This window comes from Bos indicus x Bos taurus, chromosome 14 (assembly GCF_003369695.1).
Source record: "Bos indicus x Bos taurus breed Angus x Brahman F1 hybrid chromosome 14, Bos_hybrid_MaternalHap_v2.0, whole genome shotgun sequence".
Lineage (NCBI taxonomy): Eukaryota > Metazoa > Chordata > Mammalia > Artiodactyla > Bovidae > Bos > Bos indicus x Bos taurus.
The window spans coordinates 61,264,792-61,282,382 of NC_040089.1; the positions used below are offsets into that span (position 1 = coordinate 61,264,792).

General features: G+C 42.2%; 1 long non-coding RNA gene across 1 annotated transcript; it reads left to right on the forward strand.

Moving 5' to 3' along the window:
• Positions 1–523: 523 nt before the first annotated feature.
• LOC113904350 lies at positions 524–17,212 on the forward strand. The gene is made up of 3 exons (XR_003514492.1): positions 524–701; positions 16,504–16,711; positions 17,043–17,212. It is a non-coding gene; the product is annotated as an uncharacterized LOC113904350 (long non-coding RNA).
• Positions 17,213–17,591: the final 379 nt, after the last annotated feature.

The following is a 17,591-nucleotide window of genomic DNA, read 5'->3' on the forward strand; positions in this document are numbered from 1 at the left end:
GGACCCCCCTCCAGAAACGACGAGGAGAGGGCCAGGGGGCGGGGCGGGTAGCCTTGAAGACCACCCCTCTGGGCTAGAGCGGGGAAGCGAAAGCGGAGTAGGGATGACAAGGGCTAGTGGCGGACAATCCGGAGGCCGGGGCTTCGCGGCTGCCAGCGCCCGGATCCCAGCGACCTCCGACGCGCAGCAGGGTCGGGCGCGAGTCCTTCCCCATCAACGCGCCCGTCTGGAGTCCCTCAAGCTGCCACCGCCCCTGTGGTCCGTGGAGTGGGTGCAGAGGGCCCGCTCCCTACGCCGCCGCTGCTGCTGCCGCCGCCGCTCGGTGCCGCCGCCCGCGCCTCCTCCGCCTCCCCAGCTCCTCCCGCGGGGCCCGCGTCACCTCTTGGCCGTGGAGGCCCGAGCACCGCGGACGCCCGGCGGGCGGCGCCCACCCTCCCGAAGGCGATCAGTGGACTGGGGCAGGGCGGGGAGAGGTTGGGGAGGGTGGGAGGGAGGGAAGGAAGGGAAGAGAGTGAGCTGGGCGGAGGAGGAGAGCGGGAGTTTCAAGGGCGGGGGTGTGGAGAGGGGAGCTTGAGAGCCGGCGTCGGGAGAGAGGGAAGAGTTAAGAATCGAGGTGGATGGAGAGCCCTGTGGGTCAGCTGGAGAGGTAGAGAACCAGGAGCGCAGGGACCGGCGACGGGCGTGTCGGGTCCGGAGACTGAGTGAGATCCGGGAGTGAGGGCTCGCAGGGGTTTTGAACCCGGAATGGGGCGGGAGCGGGGGGCGGGGGGAGGGGGCGGGAGGCGGGCGGCGCGCAAGGTGTCAGGCTGGAGGGGGAAAAAGTATGAGCGCTTGGAGGGGCTCTTGAGCTGCCAAGGGCGGAGTCCTGGAAGGAGGGAGACTGTAAGTGTCGGGACGGATTGGTTCCTCGGGGGATCCTTATGGCGAAGAAAGCGCAGGAGAGGCTGGAGAAGTGGGAGGTGACACTGGGAGAGTTAGGGTTTGTCTGGGAAAGGTGTGCGGATGAGGAGGAGACCGGAGGCTGTAAATGTGAAGGCGAAGAACTAAGGATCGGTCGGAGAATGGGGATCAGCCGGTGCTTGGGCCAAGGGCTTCGTTCTGTTTGGCCCTCTTTGGCGGGCCTTATCTAGAGAGTTAGTGGCAGGGAAGCCAGGGGATAGGGTTAGTGGGAGAGTCTGGTTTTCCAAGCACAGGGACGGGTAAGATGAAAGAGGTTGAGAGTGAACAGAAAACCAGCTCCTGGAGAATGGCAGTGGCCGCCGCTGCCCTGTGTTTTGGGTAGGGCTGAGCCCCGCCCTGACAACCCTCTGGGTATGGTGGAGTGGGGCGGGACTGGGAGCTAGTGGAGAGGGGTAGAGTTGAGGCCAGCGGGACTGGTTGCCAGGGATCACCCCTTCTGCCTGCTCTTGGCAAGCGCAGTGGACGACTGGGGTGGGGTGGGTGTACGTGTGTGTGTATCTACGTATACGTACACACCCCTACCCCATCTTCCACGCTAGCTTTGTTTAGTACCAGGCCAGATTATCGTCTGATGAGTAGTGTAAGGCCTTGGGGACTTGTATTTATCTTCTTGGTGTGTAGCAAACTCTCTCCTCCTGCCGCTCCCCTTTCCCCGGGTAGCATCTGACTAGCTCCCAATTTAAGAGACCTGGGAATACACAAAGCTGCCTTGGAAGTCTCTTGTGGTTTCTAAGCATCAATGTCTTCTGTTTCTTTTCTCCCACCCCTTGTAACAAGGGAAAAGTTTACTTAAGTGCTTTTATTTATTTACTCATTTATTTACATTACTCACCTACTTCAAATCAAGCTCTCACAGCCCCAAGTAATTCAGTTTTCATCTCTTTGGAGTTAGTTTGATGAGATCATATGAATCCAAATTTATGTGATTTTGTTGTAGAATTAGGGGATTATTATATATCTCTAATCCAGCCTCATCATTTTATGGGAACTAGAGGACTAAGGTCAGCCAGCTAGTAAATGGCAGCACTGCAACTAGAACCTAGATACTTTTACTCCTGCTTGAAACCATTGCAATTTTAAACCCTAGCTGCACCTTTTTAAAATATCACCTGAGTCTAACCCTAGATCAAATGAATCAGTCTCTGGCATAAGGACTCTGGTCAAGAGTATATTTTGAAAATTCCTAAGTACATAGCAAAGGTTGGAAACTATACTAAGTGCATTACAATAAAAGATAATGGAGGAGAAACTGGGAAGTGGAAAACAAAAAGAACACTTCTAGTGAGACTGATTTTTTTACCTAAAATTGGAATATTGAGTTTTTAAATAACATCCACACTTTCCTTTTCACTAATATGCAACGACAGGTAACAGTAAATACACATATCTATGACCTTTACCTCACTGCCACTAAAATACACTAAAAGCTCCTTTAAAAGAAAGGAGAATAGAGCTAAAAACAAAAAGGATGGGTGGAACACTCTACCTTATTCACCTATTTCTGAGCCAGATTTTAAGCACCACCACGTCCATTCCCCAGCCAGCTATCAACCCAAGTAGAAACAGACGGCTAAGTTGCTAAGTTGCTTCAGTCGTGTCTGACTCTGTGCGACCCCATAGACGGCAGCCCACCAGGCTCCCCCGTCCCTGGGATTCTCCAGGCAAGAACACTGAGAGTGGGTTGCCACCTCCTTCTCCACTGCATGAAAGTGAAAAGTGAAAGTGAAGTCGCTCAGTCGTGTCTGACTCTTAGCGACCCCATGGACTGCAGCCTACCAGGCTCCTCCATCCATGGGATTTTCCAGGCAAGAGTACTGGGGTGGGGTGCCATTGCCTTCTCCAAGAAACAGACTACCCGGAGTACATAAAATGTGAACTTAGAAGAGGTTGTCCAAACTGAACAATTTTGGCTTATTTTATAGCAGAGTCACACCCTGGGCCACGCACTGTTTTCTACCAGTCACAAAGTATGCTGAGTGCCTGCAGTTGTGTCTCCCAGAACCCCTCCTACCTCTCACCTGCCTAGAGATAATGCCAGCATATAAAATTCAATGTGCATAAGCTGGTATCACAGGGACACCTGATTTCTTATAGGATTGGATAAAGCAGAAGTGTATTTCCTTTTTACATTTCTTTACTACAAACAACTACATGTGTTTTTCCTATTAAAGGGAATGCTTAGCAGTGGAGGTATCTTAAAATCATCTTCCACTCTGATTCATACACCTTTTGAAAATAAAAATTTGTCACAGTATTTATATAACATACAGAATCCCATAGAATTTGAAATGGGCTACTTTTCAAAGCAATAGACCCAAGTTAAAGTAAGATTGGTATGCTGAGAACTAAAATGCTTTCCAAAGATCTCTTGTCTTTTGATCTCTGTTTTGTTTTGTTTGTTCTGATTTAGTATTTAACCTAAAATGTTTATCTCATCTCATTATATCTTGTAAGGCATTATGGTTTACTTAAGCATGTCCCTCAAATATATGAACACATTTGAAGTTGAGTTGAAAGTGAATTGTTCTTACTTACCTTTAGGAGTAACTCTCCATGTTCATCTTTGTTCTTCATTGAGTTCTCAAGGTCTTCTTGACAGGCCACAAACTAACTCAGAAATGCAATCCTTTCTTTAGTTCCTATAGGAGCATAAGTTTGTGAAGCCTGTAAGCCTGTGGACTTTGAGTTTTGCATAAGGGTACGGATTCAGAAAATGAAGATCATGGCATCCGGTCCCATCACTTCATGGGAAATAGATGGGGAAACGGTGGAAACAATGTCAGACTTTATTTTTCTGGGCTCCAAAATCACTGCAGATGGTGACTGCAGCCATGAAATTAAAAGACGCTTACTCCTTGGAAGGAAAGTTATGTCCAACCTAGATAACATTCAAAAGCAGAGACATTACTTTGCCAACAAAGGTCTGTCTAGTCAAGGCTATGGTTTTTCCTGTGGTCATGTATGGATGTGAGAGTTGGCCTGTGAAGAAGGCTGAGTGCCGAAGAATTGATGCTTTTGAACTGTGGTGTTGGAGAAGACTCTTGGGAGTCCCTTGGACTGCAAGGAGATCCAACCAGTCCATTCTGAAGGAGATCAGCCCTGGGATTTCTTTGGAAGGAATGATGCTAAAGCTGAAACTCCAGTACTTTGGCCACCTCATGCAAAGAGCTGACTCATTGGAAAAGACTCTGATGCTGGAGGGATTGTGGGCAGGAGGAGAAGGGGACAACAGAGGATGAGATGACTGGATGGCATCACTGACTCGATGGACATGAGTCTGAGTGAACTCCGGGAGTTGGTGATGGACAGGGAGGCCTGGCGTGCTGTGATTCATGGGGTCGCAAAGAGACGGACATGACTGAGAGACTGAACTGAACTGAAGGGCTAATTAGGGCTTCCATGGTGGCTCAGTGGTTAAGAATCTGCCTGCCAATGCAGGAGACATGAGTTTGATCGCTGGGTAAGGAAGATTCCCTGGAGAAGGAAATGGCAACCCAGTCCACTATTCTTGCCCGAAAAATCCCATGGACGGAGGAGCCTGACGAACTATGGTTCACTAAGGCAGACATAACTTAGTGACTAAACAACAACAATGAGGGCTAATTACTTGTAATCTACTAAATAAGTTGTAGGGGGCATATCTAAACTAAAATCAAAACTGTAATAATCAGTAAAATTTACTGAGGACTCAGTACTCTGCTGGAGAAGGCAATGGCACCCAACTCCAGTACTCTTGCCTGAAAAATCCCATGGACAGAGGAGCCTGGTAGGCTGCAGTCCAGGGGTTGCTAAGAGTCAGACACGACTGAGCGACTTCACTTTCACTTTTCACTTTCATGCATTGGAGAAGGAAATGGCAACCCACTCCAGTATTCTTGCCTGGAGAATCCCCGGGATAGGGGAGCCTGGTGGGCTGCCGTCTATGGGGTCCCACAGAGTCGGACACGACTGAAGCGACTTAGCAGCTGCAGCAGTACTCTCCTAACAGATCTGGCTGCCTCACAATGCTTAGAATCATTGCAGCCCTCAGTTTCTCCTAACAGATCTCCCTGCTTCTGTCCTTGCGGCTTTCAGTCTTTTCTCAACACAGCATAAAGACAAATCTTCCTAAAATATTAGTCAGATCATATCACTCTACTGGTCAAAATCCTGTGGTGGCACCCTAGTTGACTCAGTCAGAATTTAACCCCTTAAATGTCCTGCAAGTCCCATATAACCTCTCTGACCTCATCTACTACTCTCTTGTTAGACTTTCCTCTAGCTGTTCCTTCTGCCCAAAATACTGTTCACCCCGATATTCACATGGCCTACTCTCCTTCTGCACATTTCTGCTTAGTTTTCCATCCTGTTTAATGTTCCAGCCTGCTTCACCTGCTCCCTGGTCACTCTAGTCTCCTTTACCTTACCCTGATTTTTCCATGACATTTGCCACTCTCCAACTTTTACTCCAAGTTGAATAATAACCCGGCTTTTTATGTTTATCATTAACCTTTAACTTCCCGCACAAGAATATTTAAGCACATGAACAAAGTAAGATTTTTACTAATGTAGCATATGGACCTAGAACAGTACATCACATGTAGTAGGTATTCCAACAAAAATAAATACTCGTTGAGTTAATTTCTGGGAAGAGAATCTTGTCATGATTGGTTTAAGTTGGGTGGGAGAAAAGGAAATGAGTGCATGCTCAGCCATGTCTGACTTTTCTGTGATCACATGAACTGTAGCACACCAGCCTTCTCTGCCCACGGAATTCTCCAGGCAAGCATACTGATTTTGGGTTATCCATTTCCTACTCAAGGGAATCTTCCCGACCCAGGAATCGAACCCATGTCTCCTGTGTCTCCTGCATTGGCTGGTGGACTCTTCACCCCTGGGTCACCTGGGAAGTCCAAGAAAAGGAAAAAGCAGCTTCGAAAGGAAGAAACATAGGTGGAAAGAAATAAGATCTAAAGTCTTTGTCTGAGGTTCCTTTAGGATTCCACTACTGCCTACCTCCGTAGCCTTATCTGCAACTCAGCCTACCAACACACACCCCTCTTCAGCCATGACAAATGACTTGTACTTTATTGAACATATAAAGTTTCTCATCTTTAGGACTTTCTTTTATATTCCCCCAACTTGAACCACCCTTTCTGCTCCATCTGCCATAACCTTCCTCTCTGTCAGTAACTTGTCTTCTCTACCGTGTGCTCATCCCTTCCTTTTTTGTGCTTCCTCCTGTTTGCCCCAGGCTCTCTTAGCACTGTACTGCCTTACTCACAGATAGCACATGTCACACAGGGCTGGACCCGTTTATCTCCGTCTGGCTCCTCAACCAGGCCATGAATGCTTAAGGGCAAGGAATATGCCTTTCACTCCAGTTTCCCCAGGGCCTATCAGACTGTCTCATGTATTACAAACTCTTGATAAATATATGCACAATTACATGAGCAGTCACAAAATAATGAGAAAAATCACTGTTGCTGGAGAATGAGGCAGGGAGTTGCAGCAAGAGATAAAGCTGGGAAAATAGGCAGTGGCAACATTATGCTATAACCTTATGTGCTCTGCTGAAGAATTTGAACTTATCCTATAGTCATCAGATAGGCAGTGGAGGTTTCTTTATTCAGAGAACTGACATGATCAGCTTTGATTTTCAGAATATCCTGCCTTCACTTCTTCATGCATATCCAAAACACCTGCTAATAGAATTACTGAAAGGACACAGATGTGCGGTGATTTAGGCATGGAGACACAAATAGCAGAATTTTTTACTTCCTGCCTTCAGAATTTATTTTTCTGGCTATGTTACTCAGTAGATTATAACAGCATGATAATGAGGCCAAGGTCGTGGTTTAAATCCCTGGGTGAGTCAGTCAGTGCAGTGGCCACAGCTGACTGTTAATCTTTGCCAGTTGTCAGATGACAACATGTTATTTCTTGACCAGGAACTGGGTGGTAGGATATGACTGGTTCATCAAAAGTTAATCAGCATTATTGGAAAAATAACTCAAAGTGCTTAGCTATGACTGTAGGACCATACTGTCATTTTAAATCAAAATAACAGTATTATATTAGTGATAACAAAAGAGCATGGCATCAGGGAAAGAATATATTGTTTGTTGCTAGAAAATAAGCTAGAGATTAGAACAGTTTAATTATTAGGATTTGAAGCCAAGAAGTAATGAAAAACTTAGAGGATGTTGGTGTAGATAAGCTTATTAATTACTTTTTTGTGCATCTAGCAATATAGGAAGTTATTTCTTAATTATTATGTCATAAAACCCATAGAGCCATTTATATTAAAAAGGGGAAATCATATTCTAATCATCTTTCATTTATAGCATTATAAAGTTATTTCTATTTTTATTCCCTCCTAGCAATCAATAAGCACATCTTTAAAGTGATATAGGATAGTATTCGAGGTTGGGCCATATAGACATAATTAATGTAAATATTTTCTTAATTACATCTTCATCTTAATTACAACTCTGACCACTTTCAGAAGTGAAAAAACAAGTGAATTTTATGAGATCAGAAATAAACACAAAACCCTTAATGAACAAATATAGCTAAGCATTAAATATCAATTAAATAGCAACAGCTGCTAACGTCATAAAAGATAATCAACTAGGCATTATGTGCTTCCTGATAGAAAAATTATACAACTATATGTAGAAGTTGTTTTCCCCCCCCACCAAAAAAAAAAATCAAACCTAAATTTACAACACCTTCTAAATACATCAACCAATTTATAGGAAATAGAACAGAGGAACATATTAAACTATACCAAGGTCCCCTACTAACTGGTGACCTGGAGCAAGACTGATCTCCTGGAGCCTCGGTCTTCTCACACATGACCTTGTAAGAAGTGCCTCCTCACAGTGTAGTTATGAGGACTGAACAAGTGTGCTGAGAGCATTATGCAGAATAGCAGACATAGAATAAAAGTGAATGAATCCCTTCTCAAAGCTATTTCTCCATCAAGTTCCATATCTCAGTTTCCATGATCCCTTTGACTATATTTATTTATACCTGTTTAGGTTTTTGTATCCCTTGACTATATTTATTTATACCTATTTAGGTCTTTGTATCTGTCTCATCTCCCCAACTTCATTTTAAATTCAAGGCCAAATTTTACTTTCCTCATTGTAAACAATATTAATAGTACTTAAGAGCCATCCCGTGTGTCAGATAGCATGCTAAGCTCTTCACTTACCTAATCCTAACAATGATTCAGATATTAACCCCATTTTAGAAACCTACAAAGGGAGGTGTATTTCAGATAACTACTGAGTGATGGAACCAGAATTGACAATGAAGTATCTCAATTCTAATCTCTGCTCTCATAAGCATGGTACTTCTATCCCACTCAGGCACATTGTAGGAATGCCATGGGAGTCTTTGAAAATTGCAAGTAGACCCAATGTATGAGTTACCATATAAGACATACAAATGTGCATCTTAATGACAAAACTTACTTAAATAAGACTTGTATTAGAGTCAAATAAAATTTATTCTGCGAGTAAACTGCACCATGGGATTTCACTCTGTAGAATACTCTACAGAATATTTTACAGGGCAAAACCCAGATTTGGGTTTTGTTTTGTTTTGTTTTGTTTTTGGCCACATCTAGTCAAGTCTATGGTTTTTCCAGTGGTCATGTATGGATGTGAGAGTTGGACTGTGAAGAAGGCTGAGTGCCGAAGAATTGATGCTTTTGAACTGTGGTGTTGGAGAAGACTCTTGAGAGTCCCTTGGACTGCAAGGAGATCCAACCAGTCCATTCTGAAGGAGATCAGCCCTGGGATTTCTTTGGAGAGAATGATGCTGAAGCTGAAACTCCAGTACTTTGGCCACCTCATGCAAAGAGTTGACTCATTGGAAAAGACTCTGATGCTGGAGGGATTGTGGGCAGGAGGAGAAGGGGACGACAGAGGATGAGATGGCTGGATGGCATCACTGACTCGATGGACATGAGTCTGAGTGAACTCCGGGAGTTGGTGATGGACAGGGAGGCCTGGCGTGCTGGGATTCATGGGGTCGCACAGAGTCGGACACGACTGAGGGACTGAACTGAACTGAACTGAACTGAGAGACTTGCAGAATCCTAGTTCCTAGACCAGGAATCAAACCCAGTCCCCAGTAGTGGAAACGTGGAGTCCAAACCATTGGACCACCAAGGAATTCCCCAAAACCAAGTTTTTTTTACAGCAAATAAATTTCAAGGAAAAAAATTAAAAAGAGGTGAAGAGGGGATCTATACTTTAAATGAAACTTAAAAAACATCAACCAAGTGCAAGGATTCATGGACCTCATCTTTTAAAAAATGAGTGGAAAACTTTTATAAGAGACCAGGCAATTTGGACAGTAACGAGGCACCTGATAATAATAGAGAATCATTGTTGCTTTATTTGGTTAATAATGATAATGTGATGATGTTAGAAAAGTAAAGAATCCTTAGTGACACATACTAAAATACCTATAGATGAAACTATTTGATATCTGAGATTTGCTTCAAAATAATATGGATGGAGGTGCGAATGGGGCAAAACTGGCCATGAAATATAGTAAAAAATAAAATCTTTAAAATAAATGTTTTTAGAAATATTTTCTTTCCAAAGAAGTCTCTATCTTCCACTCTAGCTGCCTTCATTAAACTAGAAAATCAACAAAATCAGATAATCCTTTATCAAGCATTTGTTATTTGATGAATAGATACTATGTTAGTGCTTTCACATTTTTTACCACCTTCTTCTACCAACATAAGAAGAATAAGTATCATTACATTTTATAGGTAAGGAAACAGCCTGAGAGGTTTAGGGATTCAATCAAAGGAAGAGATTGAATTTTAAGGCAAATTTTCAGTCTGACTTTCAATCCGGTATTTATGCCTCTATACACAATTGTTTATTATAGCGGTATGTATATATTCCGTTTCCCTGACTAAAATTTGTGTGTGTATATGTGTGCGCGTGCATACGTGCATGTGCAAGTGAACGCTAAGTTGTGTCTGACTCTGTGACTCAATGGACTGTAGCCCGCCAGGCTCCTCTGTCCATGGAATTCTCCAAGCATGAATACTGGAGTGAGTTGCCATTTCCAGGAAGATTTCCAGGGGATCTTCCTGGCCCAAGGATCGAACCAGCGTCTTATGTCTCCTGCATTGACAGATGGGTTTTTTTTTTACTGCTGTACCACCAGGGAAAGCCCAAAATCTCAATACACTTTACTATAGTGTCTAACATACAATAGGCATAGTTATATTTAACCCAAGCTAGTCCCCAGTAGGAGAAAGCAATGGCACCCCACTCCAGTACTCTTGCCTGGAAAATCCCATGGATGGAGGAGCCTGGTAGGCTGCAATCCATGGGGTCGCTAAGAGTCAGATATGACAGAGCAACTTCACTTTCACTTTTCACTTTCATGCATTGGAGAAGGAAATGGCAACCCACTCCAGTGTTCTTGCCTGGAGAGTCCCAGGGACGGGGGAGCCTGGTGGGCTGCCGTCTATGGGGTCGCACAGAATCAGACACGACTGAAGTAACTTAGCAGCAGCAGCAGTCCCTAGTAACTGTAATATTTAAAATGCCAAAAAAATTTACAAGAGAAACTAATGTTTTCTTAATGTTCCAGTTTGCCCAGGATGCTGCTGTTGCTGCTAAGTCGCTTCAGTCCTGTCCGACTCTGTGCGACCCCATAGACGGCAGCCCACCAGGCTCCCCTGTCCCTGGGACTCTCCAGGCAAGAACACTGGAGTGGGTTGCCATTTCCTTCTCCAAAGCATGAAAGTGAAAAGTGAAAGTGAAGTCGCTCAGTCGTGTCCGACCCTAAGCGACCCCATGGACTGCAGCCCTCCAGGCTCCTCCATCCATGAGATTCTCCAGGCAAGAGTACTGTAGTGGGGTGCCACTGTGGTCCTTGTTTAATCTGTTGATCAGATGTAGGTATTAGTTGTTGCTCAGTTCAGTTCAGTTCAGTCGCTCAGTCATGTTTGACTCTTTGCGACCCCATGAATCGCAGCACGCCAGGTCTCCCTGTCTATCACCAACTCCCGGAGTTTACCCAACTCATGTCCGTCAAGTCGGTGATGCCATCCAGCCATCTCATCCTCTGTCATCCCCTTTTCCTCCTGCCCACAATCCCTGGCAGCATCAGGGTCTTTTCCAATAAGTCAGCTCTTCGCATGAGGTCGCCAAAGTATTGGAGTTTCAGCTTCAGCATCAGTCCTTCCAATGAACACCCAGGACTGATCTCCTTTAGGATGGACTGGTTGGATCTCCTTGCAGTCCAAGGGACTCTCAAGAGTCTTCTCCAACACCACACTTCAAAAGCATCAGTTCTTTGGCGCTCAGCTTTCTTCACAGCACAACTCTCACATCCATACATGACCACTGGAAAAACATAGCCTTGACTAGATGGACCTTTGTTGGCAAAGTAATGTCTCTGCTTTTGAATATGTTATCTAGGTTGGTCATAGCTTACCTTCCAAGGAGTAAGCGTCTTTTAATTTCATGGCTGCAATCACCATCTGCAGTGATTTTGGAGCCCAAAAAAAGAAAGTCTGACACTGTTTCCTCATCTATTTGCCATGAAGTGATGGTTTTCGTTTTCTGAATGTTGAGCTTTAAGCCAACTTTTTCACTCTCCTCTTTCACTTTCATCAAGAGGCTCTTTAGTTCCTCTTCACTTTCTGCCATAAGGGTAGTGTCATCTAAATATCTGAGGTTATTGATATTTCTCCCAGCAATCTTGATTCCAGCTTGTGCTTCTTCCAGCCCAGCATTTCTCATTATGTATTCTGCATAGAAGTTAAATAAGCAGGGTGACAATATACAGCCTTGACGTAGTACTTTTCCTATTTGGAACCAGTCTTGTTCCATGTCCAGTTCTAGCTGTTGCTTCCTGACCTGCATATAGATTTCTCAAGAGGCAGGTCAGATAGTCTGGTATTCCCATCTCTTTCAGAATTTTCCACAGTTTATTGTGATCCACATAGTCAAAGGCTTTGGCATAGTCAATAAAGCAGAAATAGATGTTTTTCTGGAACGCCCTTGCTTTTTCGATGATCCAGCAGATGTTGGCAATTTGATCTCGGGTTCCTCTGCCTTTTCTAAATCCAGCTTGAACATCTGGAAGTTCACCATTCATGTATTGCTGAAGCCTGGCTTGGAGAATTTTGAGCATTACTTTACTAGCATGTGAGATGAGTGCAATTGTGCGGTAGTTTGAGCATTCTTTGGCATTGCCTTTCTTTGGGATTGGAATGAAAACTGACCTTTTCCAGTCCTGTGGCCACTGCTGAGCTGTCCAAATTTGCTGGCATATTGAGTGCAGCACTTTCACAGCATCATCTTTCAGGATTTGAAATAGCTCCACTGGAATTCCATCACCTCCACTAGCTTTGTTTGTAGTGATGCTTTCTAGGGCCCACTTGACTTCACATTCCAGGATGTCTGGCTCTAGGTGAGTGATCACACCATCATGATTATCTTGATCCTGAAGATCGTTTTTGTACAGTTCTTCTGTGTATTCTTGCCACCTCTTCTTAATACCTTCTGTTTCTGTTAGGTCCATACCATTTCTGTCCTTTATTGAGCCCATCTTTGCATGAGATGTTCCCTTGGTATCTCTAATTTTCTTGAAGAGATCTCTAGTCTTTCTCATTCTGTTGTTTTCCTCTATTTCTTTGCATTGATCGCTGAGGAAGGCTTTCTTATCTCTCCCTGCTATTCTTCGGAACTCTGCATTCAGATGCTTATATCTTTCCTTTTCTCCTTTGCTTTTCACTTCTCTTCTTTTCACAGCTATTTGTAAGGCCTCCACAGACAGCCATTTTGCTTTTTTGCATTTCTTTTCCATGTTGTTTAGTTGTTGCTACTCATTTCAAAGTATCCCAGTTTTCACCCCAAATTTTATGATCAGGCTATATTAGTGTAATATCTCAGTTGGACAATATATAAATAAAATTCAAACAGTATTCCCCAGGTCTATGTCATAACCATCCTGTGATACCATAGTATATGCTAGACATTTAATAAATTTGGTTGGAGTTCCTGTGTTCTCCATTACAAAGGAGTAAATTTTTTTTTAAAGTAAATCACTTTGGTTAATACTAATATTAATGTTCTCCCCTCGGACAAGATTTTTGTTTTTGTTTTTTTTTAACCCTAGCTGGAATCCAGAAATAGCTAAAAGGAATACCAAGAAAATGGAGCCCTTCTTTTAACAAAGAATCATGACTAAACGAATGAAGCTGCCTAGGATTTGTAAGACAAGCATAATAAATTGATACAGAACTCATCAATATAGGCTGAAATACTGTACAAGAAGATAAGTTTTAAGAATCTTCCCAACTAGGAAAAAAGATAACCGTTTTTATTTGAGAGCAGGTTAAGAAGGGACTCTAGAAGTCTGGCCAAAATCTAATGAGGTAGAAATAGCCTGTAATCCAAGATTTCCTACAGTATTGTGGCTCTCAAAGACAAAGGGTCGGTTTATCTTTTGCAACATGAACTGACTACTGTATACTTCAAATGTCTCCCTCTGCCTACGAGAATTGCTTTGGTCTTATCTAGATGGTACCTGGTCCAACTGCTTTCGTCCAAGTCCTTTACTCCACCAGACACTGAAATTCAAGAAACCTCATCTTAGATCTGATGAAAGGAGATGCAAAGCTTACTATCAGCTGTGTACTAATGATACTGCATCCCTAATTACTTCACTATCTTCCTGATTAGCGTCATATAACACTAAACTGAAAGAGAGATAGAAAAGAGTCCTGTCATTTCCCACAAGGGAAAGGTGAGGAAAAGATTAGCAGAAGAGATACAGAATAATCCAAGTTTGTTAAAGTCTTTACCTTTAGTCAAGGGAAATTTAGTTCATCCAAAACCCAGAGAGAGAAAAATCAGTTTATCATGTTTATTGGCTGGATATTTTATGAGGTGCCTACTATTTATATATGGGTTTCCCAAGTGGCACCAGTGGTAAAGAACCTGCCTGCCGATGCAAGAGACATAAGAGACACGGGTTCTATCCCTGGGTCAGGAAGATTCCCTAGCGGAGGGCATGGCAACCCACTCCAGTATTCTTGCCTGGAGAATCCCATGGACAGAGGAGCCTAGCAGGCTATAGTCCATAGGGTCACAAAGAGTCAGACAGGACTGAATCGACTTAGCATGTACACACACGTGCTATTAATATTTACAGAGAAAAATGTCACCGTGCTAATAACTTGGAGAAAGTCATTCAACTTTGGGGCCTCAGTTTCCCTCTTGTAAAATAAAATTTCTCTACAAGGAATCTTTTCTACCTTTTAAATGTAGTCATTCTATGAAATATTGCAATTATCTAATGCTCACTTCTGGAACATCATTCAAACAGCAAGCATGGATCAGGAACTATTGAGAATAGCATAACTATATGAAAAATAAAATGTCTACCTCAAGAAGTTCACAGTGTAGTATGAGAGACATGCAAATATTTATAACCCATTTGATACATGCTGTAAGAAAGGTATCTATAAAATTATGCAGAGTACAGATATACCTAACTCTTATGAGAAACCATGGAAAGAAAACTTTTAATGGGTATTGAAGACCAGAAAGAAAGTTTGTTATGCAGCAGAGAAAAGATGAATACCCAGAATTGCAAATCATTTTGTACAAGATTGAATATGGGTTTTAAGAGATTGGGAAGGGGCAGTTGCTGGAGATGATACTGGAAACTGAGCTAGACCAGAACCTCTAAGATATGTTAAAGAGTTTGGACTTCATCCTGCAACAGTGCTTCTCAAACTTGAATGTGCATATAAATCATCTCTATATATTTCATTAAAATGCAGATTCTAATTCAGTTAGTTTGGGTGTAGATAGATTCTGCATTTCCAATGAGCTCCGAGCAATGCCTCCTATACTGCTGATCTATTTTGAGCATGAAGGGTATTCTAAAGCAGAGATGTGATGTGGTGAGGTTGTTTTTAAAAACTGTTACTCTATAAAGGTCTTCCCTGGTGGCTCAGCAATAAAAAATCTGCCTACAATGCAGGAGATGCGGGATCTATCCCTGGGTCGGGAAGATCCCCAGGGGGAACTGAGAAGGACGCACCCTGTAAAAATGTAGGAAATGAAGAAAAACAAGTATGGTAGTCAACAGAAAAATTGGGAAGCTATTAACTCTCCTCAATTAATTTATTTAAATGAATAAAATCTCATTAGATCAATGTTGAACTGCATCTCAAAGATAAGAAAACACTGTAAAAGTACACTCGATTTGAGAATCCCCTAGCGGTCCAGTGGTTAGGACTCGGATTCCATTGTAGGGGGCATGGGTTTGATTCCTGGTCAGGGAACTAAGGTCCCGCATGCCATGTGGAATCACCCCCTCCAAAAAAAGTATACTTGTTTGGCTACAACAATCTTTTGCCATTTTCCTGTTTAACTCTTTAATAGTCTAAGGTTGATCTAGAGCTATGTTGTCCAATGTGGTAGTTACCAGCCGTAACTACACACAGATGGCTATTTAAATTTTTATTAATTTATTGTTATATTACTTAAAATTAAGTAACATGAAAAATTCAGTTCTTGGGGACTTCCCTGACAATCCAGTGGTTAAGACCCCAAGCTCCCAATGCAGGGGGTGAAGGCTGGATCCCTGGTCGAACTAAGATCCCACATGCAGCATGACACAGCCAAAAAAAAAAATTAAATTCCTCATATGATCCAGTGATCCCACTCCTAGGCATAGCTGGAGAAAAGTATAATTCAGAAAGATATATGCACCCCAGTGTTCACAGCACCACTATTTATAATAGCTAAGACATGGAAGCAACCTACATGTCCATCAACAGATGAAGGAATAAAGAAGATGTGGTATATATACACAATGGAATGTTACTCAGCCATTTCCAACAACATGGATGGACCTAGAGATTATCATACTAAGTGAAGTAAGTCAGCCAGAGAAAGGCAAATGTATCTGCTTATAGATGGAACCTAAAAAATGATACAAATGAACTGATTTATAAAACAGAAACAGATTCACAGACAAAACAAACTTATGGTTACCAAAGGGGAAAGGCAAGAAGGGATAAATTAGAAATTTGGAATTAAAATATATAACTACTATATATAAAATAGATAAATAACAAGGACCTACTATATAGCACAGGGAACTATACTCTTTATCTTGTAATAACCTATAATGGAAAAGAATCTTTAAAAGGATATATATATATATATATACATACACACACACACACACATATATATATATAACTAAATAACTTTGCTGTACACTTGAAAGAAACACGTTGTAAATCATCTAAATTTCAATAAAACTTTTTTAAAAATTCATTTCTTTAATTACACTAAACACATTTCAAGTGCTGTACATAGCTAATGGCTACCATTTTGCACAGCATCAATATAGAACATTTTCAACTCAGAAGAAATTTCTATTGCACAGCACTAACAGAGGCTCAGCTAGGCATCTGTAGTCTAAGGAGTCAACATTATGAAAAACATCTCATTATCTCTATTCTTTGTTTATTTCTTTTAGAATGTATCCTCTCCTTCTTGAAAGATTATTCAGTACTTTTTAAATGTGACAATGAATTAAGAAAGGGGAACATTTAAAAACCATATTGAAGGTGAGGACATCTTGGCAGACTCAACAACATCGTTTTCCTTTGAGAAACAACACCAAGATTTGGAACTCCCAGAAGATGTCTCAAGATCATAGCACCCTTGAGAAAATGAGCTAATTTGTAAGTAAGTCTGTGAGAATGATAATAAATACATTATTCCCCATATGTAAACAGTAAATAAGTTTAAGACTAAGTTTCAAAACCTTATGCAATTGCCATGATTAATTTAGTCAAGAATAAAAAACTGAGTATTGATGTTTAAAGATAGAGTCTGTGCTTAACATATCGTCATATCCAACTCTTTGTGACCCTTTGAACTGTAGCCCACCAGACTCCTCTGTCCATGGGATTTCCCAGTCAAAAACTTGGAGTGAGTTGTCGTTTTCCTCTTCCAAAGGATCTGTCCAACCCAGGGATCAAACCCAAGTTTCCTGTGTCTCTTTCATTGCAGGTGGATTTTTTACCCGATGAGCCACTGGGAAAGTTCCAGGACTTTTCCCCATAACAACTATAAGCTTATCAATGGAGAAAGAATGCTTTACCTCAAGAGATGCTTTCTGTTATGTATACAAACAAATTCAACACAAACTGATAAATAAAGAAACTTATTGGCTCATTTAACCAGAAAAGCCAGAAGTGTATGTGATTTCAGAATTGATGGATCTAACAGTCTAGCTATTTTTTTTTATCAAGGACTCAATTTCATTCTGAATCTATCCGTGGTGTTGACTTAATTTTAACAATGATTACTTTCACTGACATAGCTGACAAAAATAATCAGGGCCTTTTTATATCTAAGCTGGGGCTTCCCTGGTGACTCAGACAGTAAAGAACCTGCCTGTAATGAGGGAGCCCCGGTTCGATCCTTTGGTGGGAAGATCCCCTGAAGAAGGGAATGGCAACCCACTCCAGTATTCTTGCCTGAAGAATTCCATGAACAGAAGAGTCTGGAGGGCTACAATCCATGGGGTTGCAAAAAGTCGGACACGGCTGAGCGACT